At 42.2% G+C, this 12,995-nt stretch overlaps 1 long non-coding RNA gene across 2 annotated transcripts in view; it reads right to left on the reverse strand.

Moving 5' to 3' along the window:
- LOC130277577 (uncharacterized) overlaps positions 1-12,995 on the reverse strand; it is a 35,418-nt gene that overhangs the window by 17,635 nt on the left and 4,788 nt on the right. Inside the window, exon 3 of one of the 2 annotated variants that reach the window (XR_008845474.1) lies at positions 10,691-10,844. The exons of the other annotated variant lie outside the window; for it this stretch is intronic. This is a non-coding gene — a long non-coding RNA (uncharacterized LOC130277577). Of the gene's footprint in view, positions 1-10,690; positions 10,845-12,995 lie in introns of those variants that run through there. 2 annotated transcript variants of the gene reach the window in all.

Below are 12,995 nucleotides of genomic sequence, written 5' to 3' on the forward strand. Positions count from 1 at the left end.
AAGTATCCTAGGAAAGGAAGAGATTGACATTCAAACAGACATTTCTCCATTTTGGCATAAAGTTGATTGTCTCGAAGTCTCTGAAGAACCATGCGGACATGCTGGCGGTGTTCTTCTAGGTTGGCAGAAAAAATCAGAATATCGTCCAGATACACAACAACACAGGAATATAAGAGATCACGAAAAATGTCATTAACAAAGTCTTGGAAGACGGCAGGGGCGTTGCACAGGCCAAAGGGCATGACCAGATACTCAAAGTGTCCATCTCTAGTGTTAAATGCCGTTTTCCATTCGTCCCCCTCCCTGATGCGGATGAGATTATAAGCACCTCTTAAGTCCAGTTTGGTAAAGATGTGGGCAACTTGGAGGCGATCAAAGAGTTCAGAGATAAGAGGTAGAGGGTAGCGGTTCTTTACCGTGATTTTATTAAGTCCGCGGTAGTCAATGCAAGGATGTAGGGAGCCATCTTTTTTGGACACAAAGAAAAATCCAGCTCCGGCAGGAGAGGAGGATTTGCGGATAAACCCCTTTTTTAAATTTTCCTGGATGTACTCAGACATAGCAAAAGTCTCTGGGGCGGACAGAGGATAAATTCTGCCCCGGGGTGGAGTAGTGCCCGGGAGGAGGTCAATAGGACAGTCATAAGGCCTGTGAGGAGGTAGAGTCTCAGCTTGTTTCTTGCAAAATACGTCAGCATAGTCCATATAGGCCTTAGGGAGACCGGTTACAGGGGGAACCACAGGGTCACGGCAGGGAGTACTGAGAACCGGTTTAAGGCAGTCTTTGAAACAAGAGGTACCCCAACTCTTGATCTCCCCTGTGGACCAATCCAGGGTTGGGGAATGGCGTTGAAGCCACGGTAGTCCAAGGAGAATTTCGGAAGTGCAATTGGGGAGGACCAAAAACTCAATTTTTTCATGATGAGGTCCGATGCACATTAGGAGAGGCTTCGTGCGGTAACGTATGGTACAGTCCAATCTTTCATTGTTAATACAATTGATGTAGAGGGGTCAGGCGAGACCGGTCAACTTGCATAGCCTCCACGGCGGGAGGCACAGGAACGGATTGCAGAGGACCAGAGGAGAGAGGAGCCGGGGAGAAAAAACGCCTCGTGCGAACAAAGTCCATATCCTGGCGGAGCTCCTGACGCCTTTCGGAAAAACGCATGTCAATGCGAGTGGCAAGATGAATGAGTTCATGTAGATTAGCAGGAATTTCTCGTGCGGCCAGAACATCTTTAATGTTGCTGGATAGGCCTTTTTTAAAGGTCGCGCAGAGGGCCTCATTATTCCAGGATAGTTCAGAAGCAAGAGTACGGAATTGTATGGCGTACTCGCCAACGGAAGAATTACCCTGGACCAGGTTCAGGAGGGCAGTCTCAGCAGAAGAGGCTCGGGCAGGTTCCTCAAAGACACTACGAATTTCCGAGAAGAAGGAGTGTACAGAGGCAGTGACAGGGTCATTGCGGTCCCAGAGCGGTGTGGCCCATGACAGAGCTTTTCCAGACAGAAGGCTGACTACGAAAGCCACCTTAGACCTTTCAGTAGGAAACTGGTCCGACATCATCTCCAAGTGCAGGGAACATTGTGAAAGAAAGCCACGGCAAAACTTAGAGTCCCCATCAAATTTATCCGGCAATGATAGTCGTAGGCCTGAAGCGGCCACTCGCTGCGGAGGAGGTGCAGGAGCTGGCGGAGGAGATGATTGCTGAAGCTGTGGTAGTAGCTGCTGTAGCATCACGGTCAGTTGAGACAGCTGGTGGCCTTGTTGCGCTATCTGTTGTGACTGCTGGGCGACCACCGTGGTGAGGTCGGCGACAACTGGCAGAGGTACTTCAGCGGGATCCATGGCCGGATCTACTGTCACGATGCCGGCTGGCAGGAGGTGGATCCTCTGTGCCAGAGAGGGATTGGCGTGGACCGTGCTAGTGGACCGGTTCTAAGTTACTACTGGTGTTCACCAGAGCCCGCCGCAAAGCGGGATGGTCTTGCTGCGGCGGTAGTAACCAGGTCGTATCCACTAGCAACGGCTCAACCTCTCTGACTGCTGAAGATAGGCGCGGTACAAGGGAGTAGACAAAAGCAAGGTCGGACGTAGCAGAAGGTCGGGGCAGGCAGCAAGGATCGTAGTCAGGGGCAACGGCAGGAGATCTGGAACACAGGCTAAGAACACACAAGGGAACGCTTTCACTAGGCACAAGGGCAACAAGATCCGGCGAGGGAGTGCAGGGGAAGTGAGGTATACATAGGGAGTGCACAGGTGAAGACACTAATTGGAACCACTGCGCCAATCAGTGGCGCAGTGGCCCTTTAAATCGCAGAGACCCGGCGCGCGCGCGCCCTAGGGAGCGGGGCCGCGTGCGCCGGGACAGGACCGAGGGAGAGCGAGTCAGGTACGGAAGTCGGGGTGCGCATCGCGAGCGTGCGCCACCCGCATCGCGAATCGCATCCCGGCTGGGGGCGGTATTGCAGCGCACCCGGTCAGTGGATCTGTCCGGGGCGCTGCCGTAGCGAGGATGTTGCGAGCGCTCCGGGGAGGAGCGGGGACCCGGAGCGCTCGGCGTAACAAAAACATTTTTGTCAATATCCTCTGTTCGGAATGTAATTAAGAAATGGCAGTCATCAGGAACAGTGGAACTTAAAGCAAGATCTGGAAGACTAAGAAAAATATCAGACAGAACAGCTTGCAGGATTGTGAGAAAAACAATTCAAAACCCATGTTTGACTGCACAATCCCTCCAGAAAGATCTGTCAGACATTGGAGTTGTGGTATACTATTCCACTATAAAGAGATACTTGGACAAATATGGTCTTCATGGAAGAGTCATCAGAAGAAAACCTCTTCTACGTCCTCACCACAAAAATCAGCGTTTGAACTTTGCAAATGAACATATAAACAAGCCTGATGCATTTTGGAAACAAGTTCTGTGGACCGATGAGGTTAAAATTTAACTTTTTGGCTGAAATGAGCAAAGGTACATTTGGAGAAGAAGGGGAACAGAATTTAATGAAAAGAACTTCTGTCCAACTGTTAAGCATGGGGGTGGATCAATCATGCTTTGGGGTTGTATTGCAGCCAGTGGCAAAGGGGGAATCTCACGAGTAGAAGGGAAAATGGATTCAATAAAATTTCAGCAGATTTTGGATGCTAACTTCATGCCATCTGTGAAAAAGCTGAAGTTAAAGGGGCACTCCGGTGCTAAGACATCTTATCCGGATTGCAGGGGTCCCGCCGCTGGGGACCCCGTCATCTGGCATGCAGCACCCCGTTAGAATCAGTCCCCTGAGTGTGTCGCAGCACCCCGTTAGAATCAGTCCCCTGAGTGTGTTCGCTCCAGGTCTTATTACTGGCGATCACGGCCCGGCTCAATGCAAGCCTATGGCAGGGGGCGTGACAGCTGTATAGGATACGGGGTTAAGATGTCTTAGCACCGGAGTACCTCTTTAAAGAGAGGATGGCTTCTACAAATAGATAATGATCCTAAACACACCTCGAAATCCACGGGGGATTACATCAAGAGACGTAAACTGAAGGTTTTGCCATGGCCTTCACAATCTCCTGACCTCAACATAATTGAAAATCTATGGATAGACCTTAAAAGAGCAGTAAGTGACAGACAGCCGAGAAATCTCAAAGAACTGGAAGACTTTTGTAGGGAAGAATTGGCAAAGATACCTCAAACAAGAATTGAAAGACTCTCGGCTGGCTACAAAAAGCGTTTACAAGCTGTGATACTTGCCAATGGGGGCAGTACAAGATATTAACTCTGCAGGGTGCCCAAACTTTTGCAGATGCCATTTTTGTTTTCTGTTATTTATTTTGAAAGTGTAAATGATGGAAATAAAATCTAACTTTTGATGATATATTATAAGAATGTCTAATCTGTGATTTGATGCTTTTGGAGATTTTTCCATCTTTCCTTGGCTTCTTTATGCACATTAATACAAATGTTTACCTGGGGTGCCCAAACTTTTGATCCCCACTGCATGTAAACCACCTGATAAGTGATCGTTATTATATATACTGTAAGTACAGGAACACTTTTATAATACATTTTCTACAGTTTTTCTGAGCTATTTCATGTATTCTAAAACTATTCTATTTATTCCTAATTATCACACTTATTTACTCAAAGTGTTTTTTAGTCTTTCCACTTTTTACTTTCCTATGGAATGCACAGATGCTGCAAACAACTAATTGAAGTACCTTCCTCAGAATGGAAACATGGTCACTGTCTCACAGTAGGGACTCATTTACAATGTAAAATGTGTCCTTGTTAAACAAATCAACACTCTCACACTCCTATCCTCAGTTCTTCTTACCCAGCTAGCAATGAACGTGTGTGCACCGATCAAGTTTTGCATTAATTTACATTTCTTTTCCCATTGGAAAATAGAAAGTTTACTTGTAGTTTACATTATAAGCCATTCACATGTTTCTTTCTTTTATTTAGCGAGTTATTCACAAACCGAACCAATGAAGTTGAAATATTATACCTGTGAGAAACATTACTGTTGTTGTAGATATTTCAACATTAATACTTTTCTTTACCATGTTAAAGGGGTACTCCGGTGCTTAAACATCTTATCCCCTATCCAAAGGATAGGGGATAAGATGCCTGATCGCGGGAGTCCCGCAGCTGGGGACCCCCGGGATGATGCACGCGGCACCCCGTTTGTAATGAGTGCCCAGATCGTGTTCGCTCCGGGACTGATTACCGGCAACCGCAGGGCCGGTGGCGTGTGACGTCACGCCTCTGCCCCCGTGTGACGTCACGCCTACGGCTTGCATTGAGGGGTGGAGCGTGACGTCACACGGGGGCGGAGGCGTGACGTCACACGCTGCCGGTAATCAGTCCCGGAGCGAACATGCTCCGGGCACTGATTACAAACGGGGTGCCGCGTGCATGATCCCGGGGGTCCCCAGCTGCGGGACTCCCGCGATCAGGCATCTTATCCCCTATCCTTTGTATAGGGGATAAGATGTTTAAGCACCGGAGAACCCCTTTAAACTAACCAATATTTACCTTGAATTCCTGCTTACGATGTATTGCATTAAATATTATTATTTTTACTTCTTTTCCTACAGGGGCTAAAGGTTACTAATAAGGAAGAATGTGCAAAACATATGTCTAAGTAATATGTTTAGTTTTAAAGGTTATTGACAATTGTAAACAAATATATTTATCATCAGTGTCAGACTGGAGTGCCTAGCACCCACCAATAGAATTGACCCTTAGAGCCCACCCTGGAGTAACATGGCAATATTACCTGATAATTTTAGACATTCAGATGTCCGTCCCCCTTATATATTTGCCATGGTATGTTACGCTCTTAGTTTAGGGTTCCAAGGAAAGTAGCGCAGGAACAGTAATCTAAGGACACCTTTTGCATTCCTAGCTTTCTGTTAATAGACTCCATGGGCTGGTTGCTCTGCACTTGACTCAAGGAATCTATGCTGAGCATAAAGGCAAGCCAGCACTGGTTTACTACTGCTTAAAGAAGTACTCCGGTGGAATTTTTTTTTTTAAATCAACTGGTGCCAGAAACAGATTTGTAAATTACTTCTATTTGAAAATCTTAATCTTTCCAGTACTTTTCAGCTGCTGTATGCTCCACATGCAGTTCTTTTCTTTTTAAATATCTTTTTTGTTTGACCACAGTGCTCTCTGCTGACACCTCTGTCCATGTCAGGAACTGTCCAGAGCAGGAGAGGTTTGTTATGATCTGCGTTGAACATATAAGGTCTACTCCCTTTGCTACAGCAAATACTATTATGCCACTTGAAAACTAGTTGGAAATAAATCAGACCAAAATGTGTGAGAAAAAAAAAAACATTTCAATAAACAGATGCTTTTTGAGCCATAAACAGCCAAAAAGAAGACCTTGGACTTAAAGGGGTATTCCAGTTTAAAACATTTTTTTTTTCATATCAACTGGCTCCAGACAGATTTGTAAATTATTTTTATTAAAAAATATTAATCCTTCCAGAACTTATCAGCTGCTGAAGTTGAGTTGTTCTTTTCTGTCTGACAACAGTGTTCTCTGCTGACACCTCTGTCTGTCTCAGGAACTGTTTAGAGTAGGAGAACCCCCCCCCCTGATCTCCCGTACAGGGCCCAGACTCTCCTGCCAAATAGCGCATGTCGACCACCGCATGAAGCTGCGTCTGACACGCCCCCTCAATGCAGCGCTATGGGAGAGCCGTAGATTGACAAATGCGGTGCCCCAGCTCTCCCATAGGGCTGCATTGAGGGGGGCGTGTCAGCTGCAGCTTTGTGCAGTGATCAAACACACCCCCCTTCCCTCGGATTGCCGGGGCCCCATTCAGGAGATTGCAGGGGGTCCCAGAGGGCAGACTCCCGCGATCTGAAACTTATCCTCTATCCTTAGGATAGGGGAAAAGTTTTCATATGCCGGAGTATTCCTTTAATTTTTTTAACGTCAAAGGAGTTACGCCCAGCAGCAGCATGACGCGTTGGACTAACGGCAAGATACCGATCAGCGGTGGTGCACATGCCACTTGCCATTCTCCTGATATAAAAGTGAGACACATACATAGAAACAGTAACCACCTGAGGAAGGAGCGAAAACACGCTCAGGGTTCAGTATACAGCGCAATTGTCACATGGGTGAATTGCAAAATTTCACTATTTATGTACTATGATGTATTTGGGAGTAGTTTTAAATAGGTTCTGGATATGACTTATATGGTGTTACCAACTGTGGAAATATATTAGTGCCATATATACTTGAACCTCTTTATACTATAGAATGTACAGTACTTGACATAGGGACTTCCCAGTTTGGGATATAATTGGATATTACTATTGTGCTGCTGTTTTATACAATTATTGTTGTTATTGTTTACAAATGTGCTGTACTGGCTTTTCTGGTCTGTACTTTTATGAATATCTCATAATGGTAGTGTATTTTTAATATATTTCAATAAAAGTTTTTTTTTAATTAAAGTCATTGCAACTTGATTTTTCTTTAGTGTTTATTTTATTTAGTTTAATATGATGTATTTTATAGCTTTTGACATAATGTAAATATGGGGGAGGGGGGATTTAGCTTGTCCTCCAGAAAGTCTCTAATTGCTGGATATCTGGGCTTTGGTGCCTGATAGGGGCCAATGACACAAAAAAAGACACCAGCTTTATAAATAACTTTAGTAATGGGTGATTAACCCCTTAAGGACTTAGCGATTTTTCATTTTTGCTTTTTCGTTTTTTACCTCCTCACCTTCTAAAAATTGGTTACATTTTTGTTTTCATGGGACTTTTTGATCACTTTTTATACGTTTTTTTAGGGCATACAAAATGACCAAAAATTAGCAATTTTGGACTTTGGAATTTTTATTTTCCTATACGCCATTGACCGTGCGGTTTAATTAATGTTGTATTTTTATAGTTTGGACATTTTATGCACGCAGTGATACCACATATGTTTTTGTTTATTTATGTTTACATATTTTTTACATATTTAAGGGGGGGGGGATGATTCAAACTTTTATTAGGGTAGGAGTTAAATCACATTTATTAACCTTTTGTTTACTATTTTTAAACCATTTTTTAGTTCCCATAGGGAACTATTACGTGCAATCTTCTGACTGCATACACTGTTCAATGCTATGCCATAGCATTGATCACTTTTATCGGTGCTCTGCTGCTCCAGCCTGGATCTCAGACATGGAGCAGCAGAGCACCAATTGGACGGAAATGGAGAGAGGTGAGCACCCTCACCATCCAAACAGCTGTTTGGAACGCCACAATTTCACTGTGGCCTTCTCAAACAGCCACACTGAGCTGCCGGGAATGGTTTAGTTTTGTTTTAGAAATGGCGATCAGCTTTGAGTGCCCTGTCTTAGGGGTTAATGCCGTGATCTGTGATGTCCGGCATTAGCTAGGGTTCTGGAGGCTGATAGCCGCATGGACCACCCGGCTGTGATGCGGGGTCAGCCCGTGACTACGCGTTATAGCACGGGAGCGGGACCAGGGCGTACAGGCACACACTTGGTCCTTAAGGTGTTAAAGGGGTACTCTGAAGGAAAAAAATGTCAAATCAAATGGTGGCAGAAAGTTATACAGATCAGCAAAATTGTTCTACTTAAAAATCTTAAAGCGTACCTGCCAGATCCCACAAAAAATGTAATAAATAAATAATAATAATAATAATATGTTAATCGGTACCTAATCCTGACCATGTACATCTAATTTTGATGGTCCTAACACCTACATTTATAAAAAAAATACCTCTTTTCATTAGCTCACCGTGTTGGAAATCCTCCCTGGGGAAGGGGACGTGTCCCTCCCTTGTAGTGGTGGGAGGTGAATGGTGTATCTGCTCATGCAACCTTGTCCATGAGTCATCTCTTGCCCTTGAGTCATGGACAAGCCTGATGCTCTTGCAGGACTAGTTAGTGTCTCCGTAGGTATGGGGACCCCTAGTGGTGGTATTTGCAGGAGCCATTTTTGTTACTAAATATTTTCAATTTTTTCATCAACTATATTATGAAAGGTCTTTAATTTTCGTTAGTAACAAGATGTAAAAAGTTTTTGCATATTTCAGGGCCCATTTATGCCTTCCAGCTGCTGTATGCTCCAGAAAAAAATTGTGTAGTTCTTTCTAGTCTCTCTGTTGCCCCCCCTGTCTGTGACAGGATTTGTCCAGAGCAGGAACAATCTGTATAACTTTCTAAAAAAAAAAAAAAAAAAACATTTTTTTTTCTCCACTGGAGTACCCCTTAAATTTTTATACATTTTATAGCTTGACATTTGTTTATGGAAAGTATCTAGTATTGCATTTCATCGCTATATACTGTATATATAATAGTTCTTTTTAAATGAAAGATTCTTTTTAAATTAGAAATCTAACAATTCCTTGCTTAGCTGTCATAATCAATGCACCTTTCACTTTTTTTGTATTAATTTTTAGCTTGGTACTGAACAAAGCATAAATGAAACCCTACTGCTTCTTCTATGAAAATGGATTGTTAAAAAAGCATCACGTTTGAAAGAGCGGCTCCTGAAACACATCTCATTTTCACTTCCCAGCCCTGTGAAAATCACTTAATAACACGTATATCTCATTTTGTCATTGATGAAGTGTGATCTGCAACTATTGTTGAAGTAACTGTTTAATAGTAATTTGCAGAGAACAATTTGATGGTCTACGAAAACTGGTGAATTTTAACCCCATAAGGACTTTTCCACTTTCGTTTTTTCCTCCATACTTAAAAATCATAATTCTTAAAATTTTGCACCTAAAAATCCATATGATGGCTTATTTTTTGCACCACTAATTCTACTTTGTAATGACATCAGTAATTTTACCCATAAATCTACGGCAAAATGAAAAAAAAAATAATTGTGCTACAAAATTGAACAAAAAACACAATTTTGTAAATTTTGGGGGCTTCCGTTTTTACGCATTACATTTTTTGGTATAAATTATACCTTCTCTTTATTCTCTAGGTCCATACGGTTAAAATGATACCCTACTTATATAGGTTTGGTTTTATCGTACTTCTGAAAATCATAACTACATAAATGAAAATACGTTTAAAATTGTCATTTTCTGACCCCTATAACTTTTTTATTTTTCCGCATACAGAGTAGTATAAGAGCTAATTTTTTGCGCCGTGATCTGAAGTTTTTAGCGATACCATTTTTGTATTGATCAGACTTCTTGATCGCTTTTTATAAATTTTTTCATGATATAAAAAGTGACCAAAAATACGCTATTTTGGAATTGTTTATTTTTATTTACACAGTTTTTTTTTTAATGGCAAAAGGAGGGTGATTCAAACTTTTATTAGTTAACTGATCTTTATTAACTTTTTTTTTTTGCAATATTATAGCCCAATAGGGGGCTATAACACTGCACACACTGATCTTTTACATTGATTACTGTTTTCCAATAAGATAACATTGATCAATGATTCTGCCGCTTGACTGCTCATGCCTGGATCGGAGCAGTCATTCAGCGATCGGACACACAGGAGGAAGGTAGGGGCCCTCCTTGTGTGCTCCAGCTGTTCGGGATGCCACAATTTTGCCGTGGCAGTCCCGAACAGCCCACTGAGCTAGCCAGGAGTAGTTTACTTTCACTTTAAAAGCAGCAATCAATTTTGTACGCCACATCTAAAGGGTTAATAGCCGTTATCAGTGCTATTAGCCACAGGTCCCGGCCATTGTTAGAGGCCATGCATTATAGAAAGGGAGCGGACTCAGGGCACACAGTTACCCCCTGCGTCCTTAAGAGGCTAAGCATTTTTGGTGTACGGGCGAAAGTGAGAAATGCGTAAAATTTTCAATCAATTAGGCACAATTACTGAGCAACATCCAAATCATATGTAAAATAAGCTCCTTTACTTGTTTTGCACTAAACCGTTCAGACTTTACCTCCACAGAGCTTTGACATGTGCAACACGAAGCGGAGTGGAATAAAGTGACCGCATTACCTATCTGTCTTAACCCACATGGCCAGGATGCTTTGAAACTTTTTCATGCAACAATTTAGCAGCCCGAACAGTGATGTTGTGCCTGATATTAATCAGCCTTTCACAAGTGCAATATTGGGAAAGGGGAGAAAAAAGCAAAAAACAAACAAAACTGAGACTAAGCTATAAACTGATTTTAACTGTGGAGTGACTGCAGCTGAAGTCCACAAAATTACAATACCTTCATGCGGTTCCATAATTAAACTCAATTGTAGCTATAAAAAACTGACAGTGTTGCCATACTGCATCCGCCCCTGGAGAGCATCCTGCGATCTCTATGATGGCTAGTTCTGCTACATGTAGGAGCTGGGCTAACAGCTCAGTGATGGAGCTCACACCTACTAAAGAGAGAAATATTTAAACCAACAGTTGAATTGTTGCCACGCCTGTGTCTTAAGTTTGTTGTCATCACTCTCACACTCTCTAATACTAGTTACTGGAAGTACAACATGGTACCTAATGGCAAATAATTCTCTGAGGATCTAACAAAATGTGTTGCTTTACATAATGTATGCAACATGTTGCCATACCCTTAGGCAGAGCATGATCCCCTCCATTCAGAGATTGGGCCCCAGGGCAGTATTCCAACATGATAATGACCGCAAACACACCTCCAGACAACCACTGCCTTACTAAAAGTAGCTGAGGGTAAAGGTGATGGACTGGCCAAGCATGTCTCCAGACCTAAACCCTACTGAGCATGTGTGGGACATCCTTAAATTGAAGGGGGGAGAGGAATGCAAGGTCTCAAACCTCCTCCAGCTTTGTGATGTCATCATGACGGAGTGTAAGAGAAATCCAGTAGCAGCCTGGGAAGCTCAGGTGAGCTCCATGCCCAAGAGGTTTAAGGCAGTGCTGGAAAATAATGGTGGTCACACAAAATATTGATACTTTGGGCCCAATTTGGACAGAGATTTTGTTGCCAAATTTTACACATTAATGGCTGTTTGTTGAGTTATTTTTTGGGGGGCACAACATTTTACAGTGTTATACAGGTCGTGCATATGCTACTTTACATTGTTTCAGAGTGTAATTTCTTCAGTGTTGTCACATGACAAGATATAATAAAATATTTACAAAAATGTGAGGGTTGTACTCACTTATGTCAGATAATGTAACTTGCCCAGATGGGTATCCCCCATTAGTATGCGTTGTGCTGTAAAAAATACTGTGAATACTGAGTATCCTAGAGAGGATTATCCTCTATTAGAGACTAACAAAGACTTGTTATTAATGAATTGTTGTTAATGAATTACATGGTTGTCATGTAATACTGCATTTCCCCTACAGCATCTGAAATGTATGGACACCTGTAAATTTCCCCAGCAGTCTCTAATTTTCACTAAAGGTTTTAGAGACCAGACTAAATAGATCAGCTTATCACCATACCAGCTTTATTTATCAAAGATTTGTCTTAAAGTTTGTGGGTTTTTAACTTGTCTCCCAACAACTATATGAGCTTTATTATATTGGTGGTAAAAGGACCATAAAGTTTCCTTAGGTACCAAGGGTTCAACTGCTTCCTCTGCATCCCGTGTAGGCACCATCTGCCTTCCAGTACTGTGTTATGTTGGAATCTTTTTTCCTATTTCAGCTTCTTTTCACCCAAGAGAATAAAAGAATATATTTCTGGTAAAATATGACTTCACTGATATCTTGTTTTGGAAGTGTTCCAGATGTGCTCTTTCTCAAGTTAAAATGATTTCTTACTTTGGGGTGAAAACGAACAAACCAAAAGGAATTTAAGTGGTCCAATTATATTCCACAAGTTGAGAAGTCACATATGGGGAATTGCTTGGGCCATTTACTGCTGTCAGAGGTGAGCAGGGCAATAATTAAATTTTAATATTTCTGAGTATACAGTATAATATTTATTAAGATAACTTATTCGCTGTATATAATGACAGAATAGGTCAAAAATTGCAGGTTACTTTGAAGATTGTTTTTTTCTTTTCTTTCTATTTCTGATTTAACTTGAAATATTTTTTCTTCTTTAGAGTGTTTAAAGAAATACATGAAAAGAAGAACATCATAGAGCTTGGCAATCACCTTTACTTCTCATATCCACTAAATTGTGTTCCATAACACTCCTAAAATACTAAATTAGGAATGTAATTTCAAGAAACGTATGTGGGCCCTTTTGTATACCAGCTACCTTGCTGAGAGTGAATAGTTTGATACAGAACTTCTTTCTAGCAGACATTTTACTGCTTTATAAAAAAATAAATACAGTAACCCCCCGACATGCGATGGCCCTGACATATGATCAAATCGACATACGATGGCCTCTCAGAGGCCATCACACGTCGATGTAAGCATCGACATATGATGCTTTTATATATCGGGGCCATCGCATTAACTGCTATCTGACAGCGCAAAATGCTTAAGCTGCTGTCGGATAGCAGTTTTAGCATCTCGGACAGGTTCACTTACCTATCCCCGCTGCTCCGGGTCCACTTCGGGATCCTCCGGCATTTTCTGCATCTTCTCCG

The sequence above is a fragment of the Hyla sarda genome, chromosome 6 (assembly GCF_029499605.1).
Source record: "Hyla sarda isolate aHylSar1 chromosome 6, aHylSar1.hap1, whole genome shotgun sequence".
Classification (NCBI taxonomy): Eukaryota; Metazoa; Chordata; class Amphibia; order Anura; family Hylidae; genus Hyla; species Hyla sarda.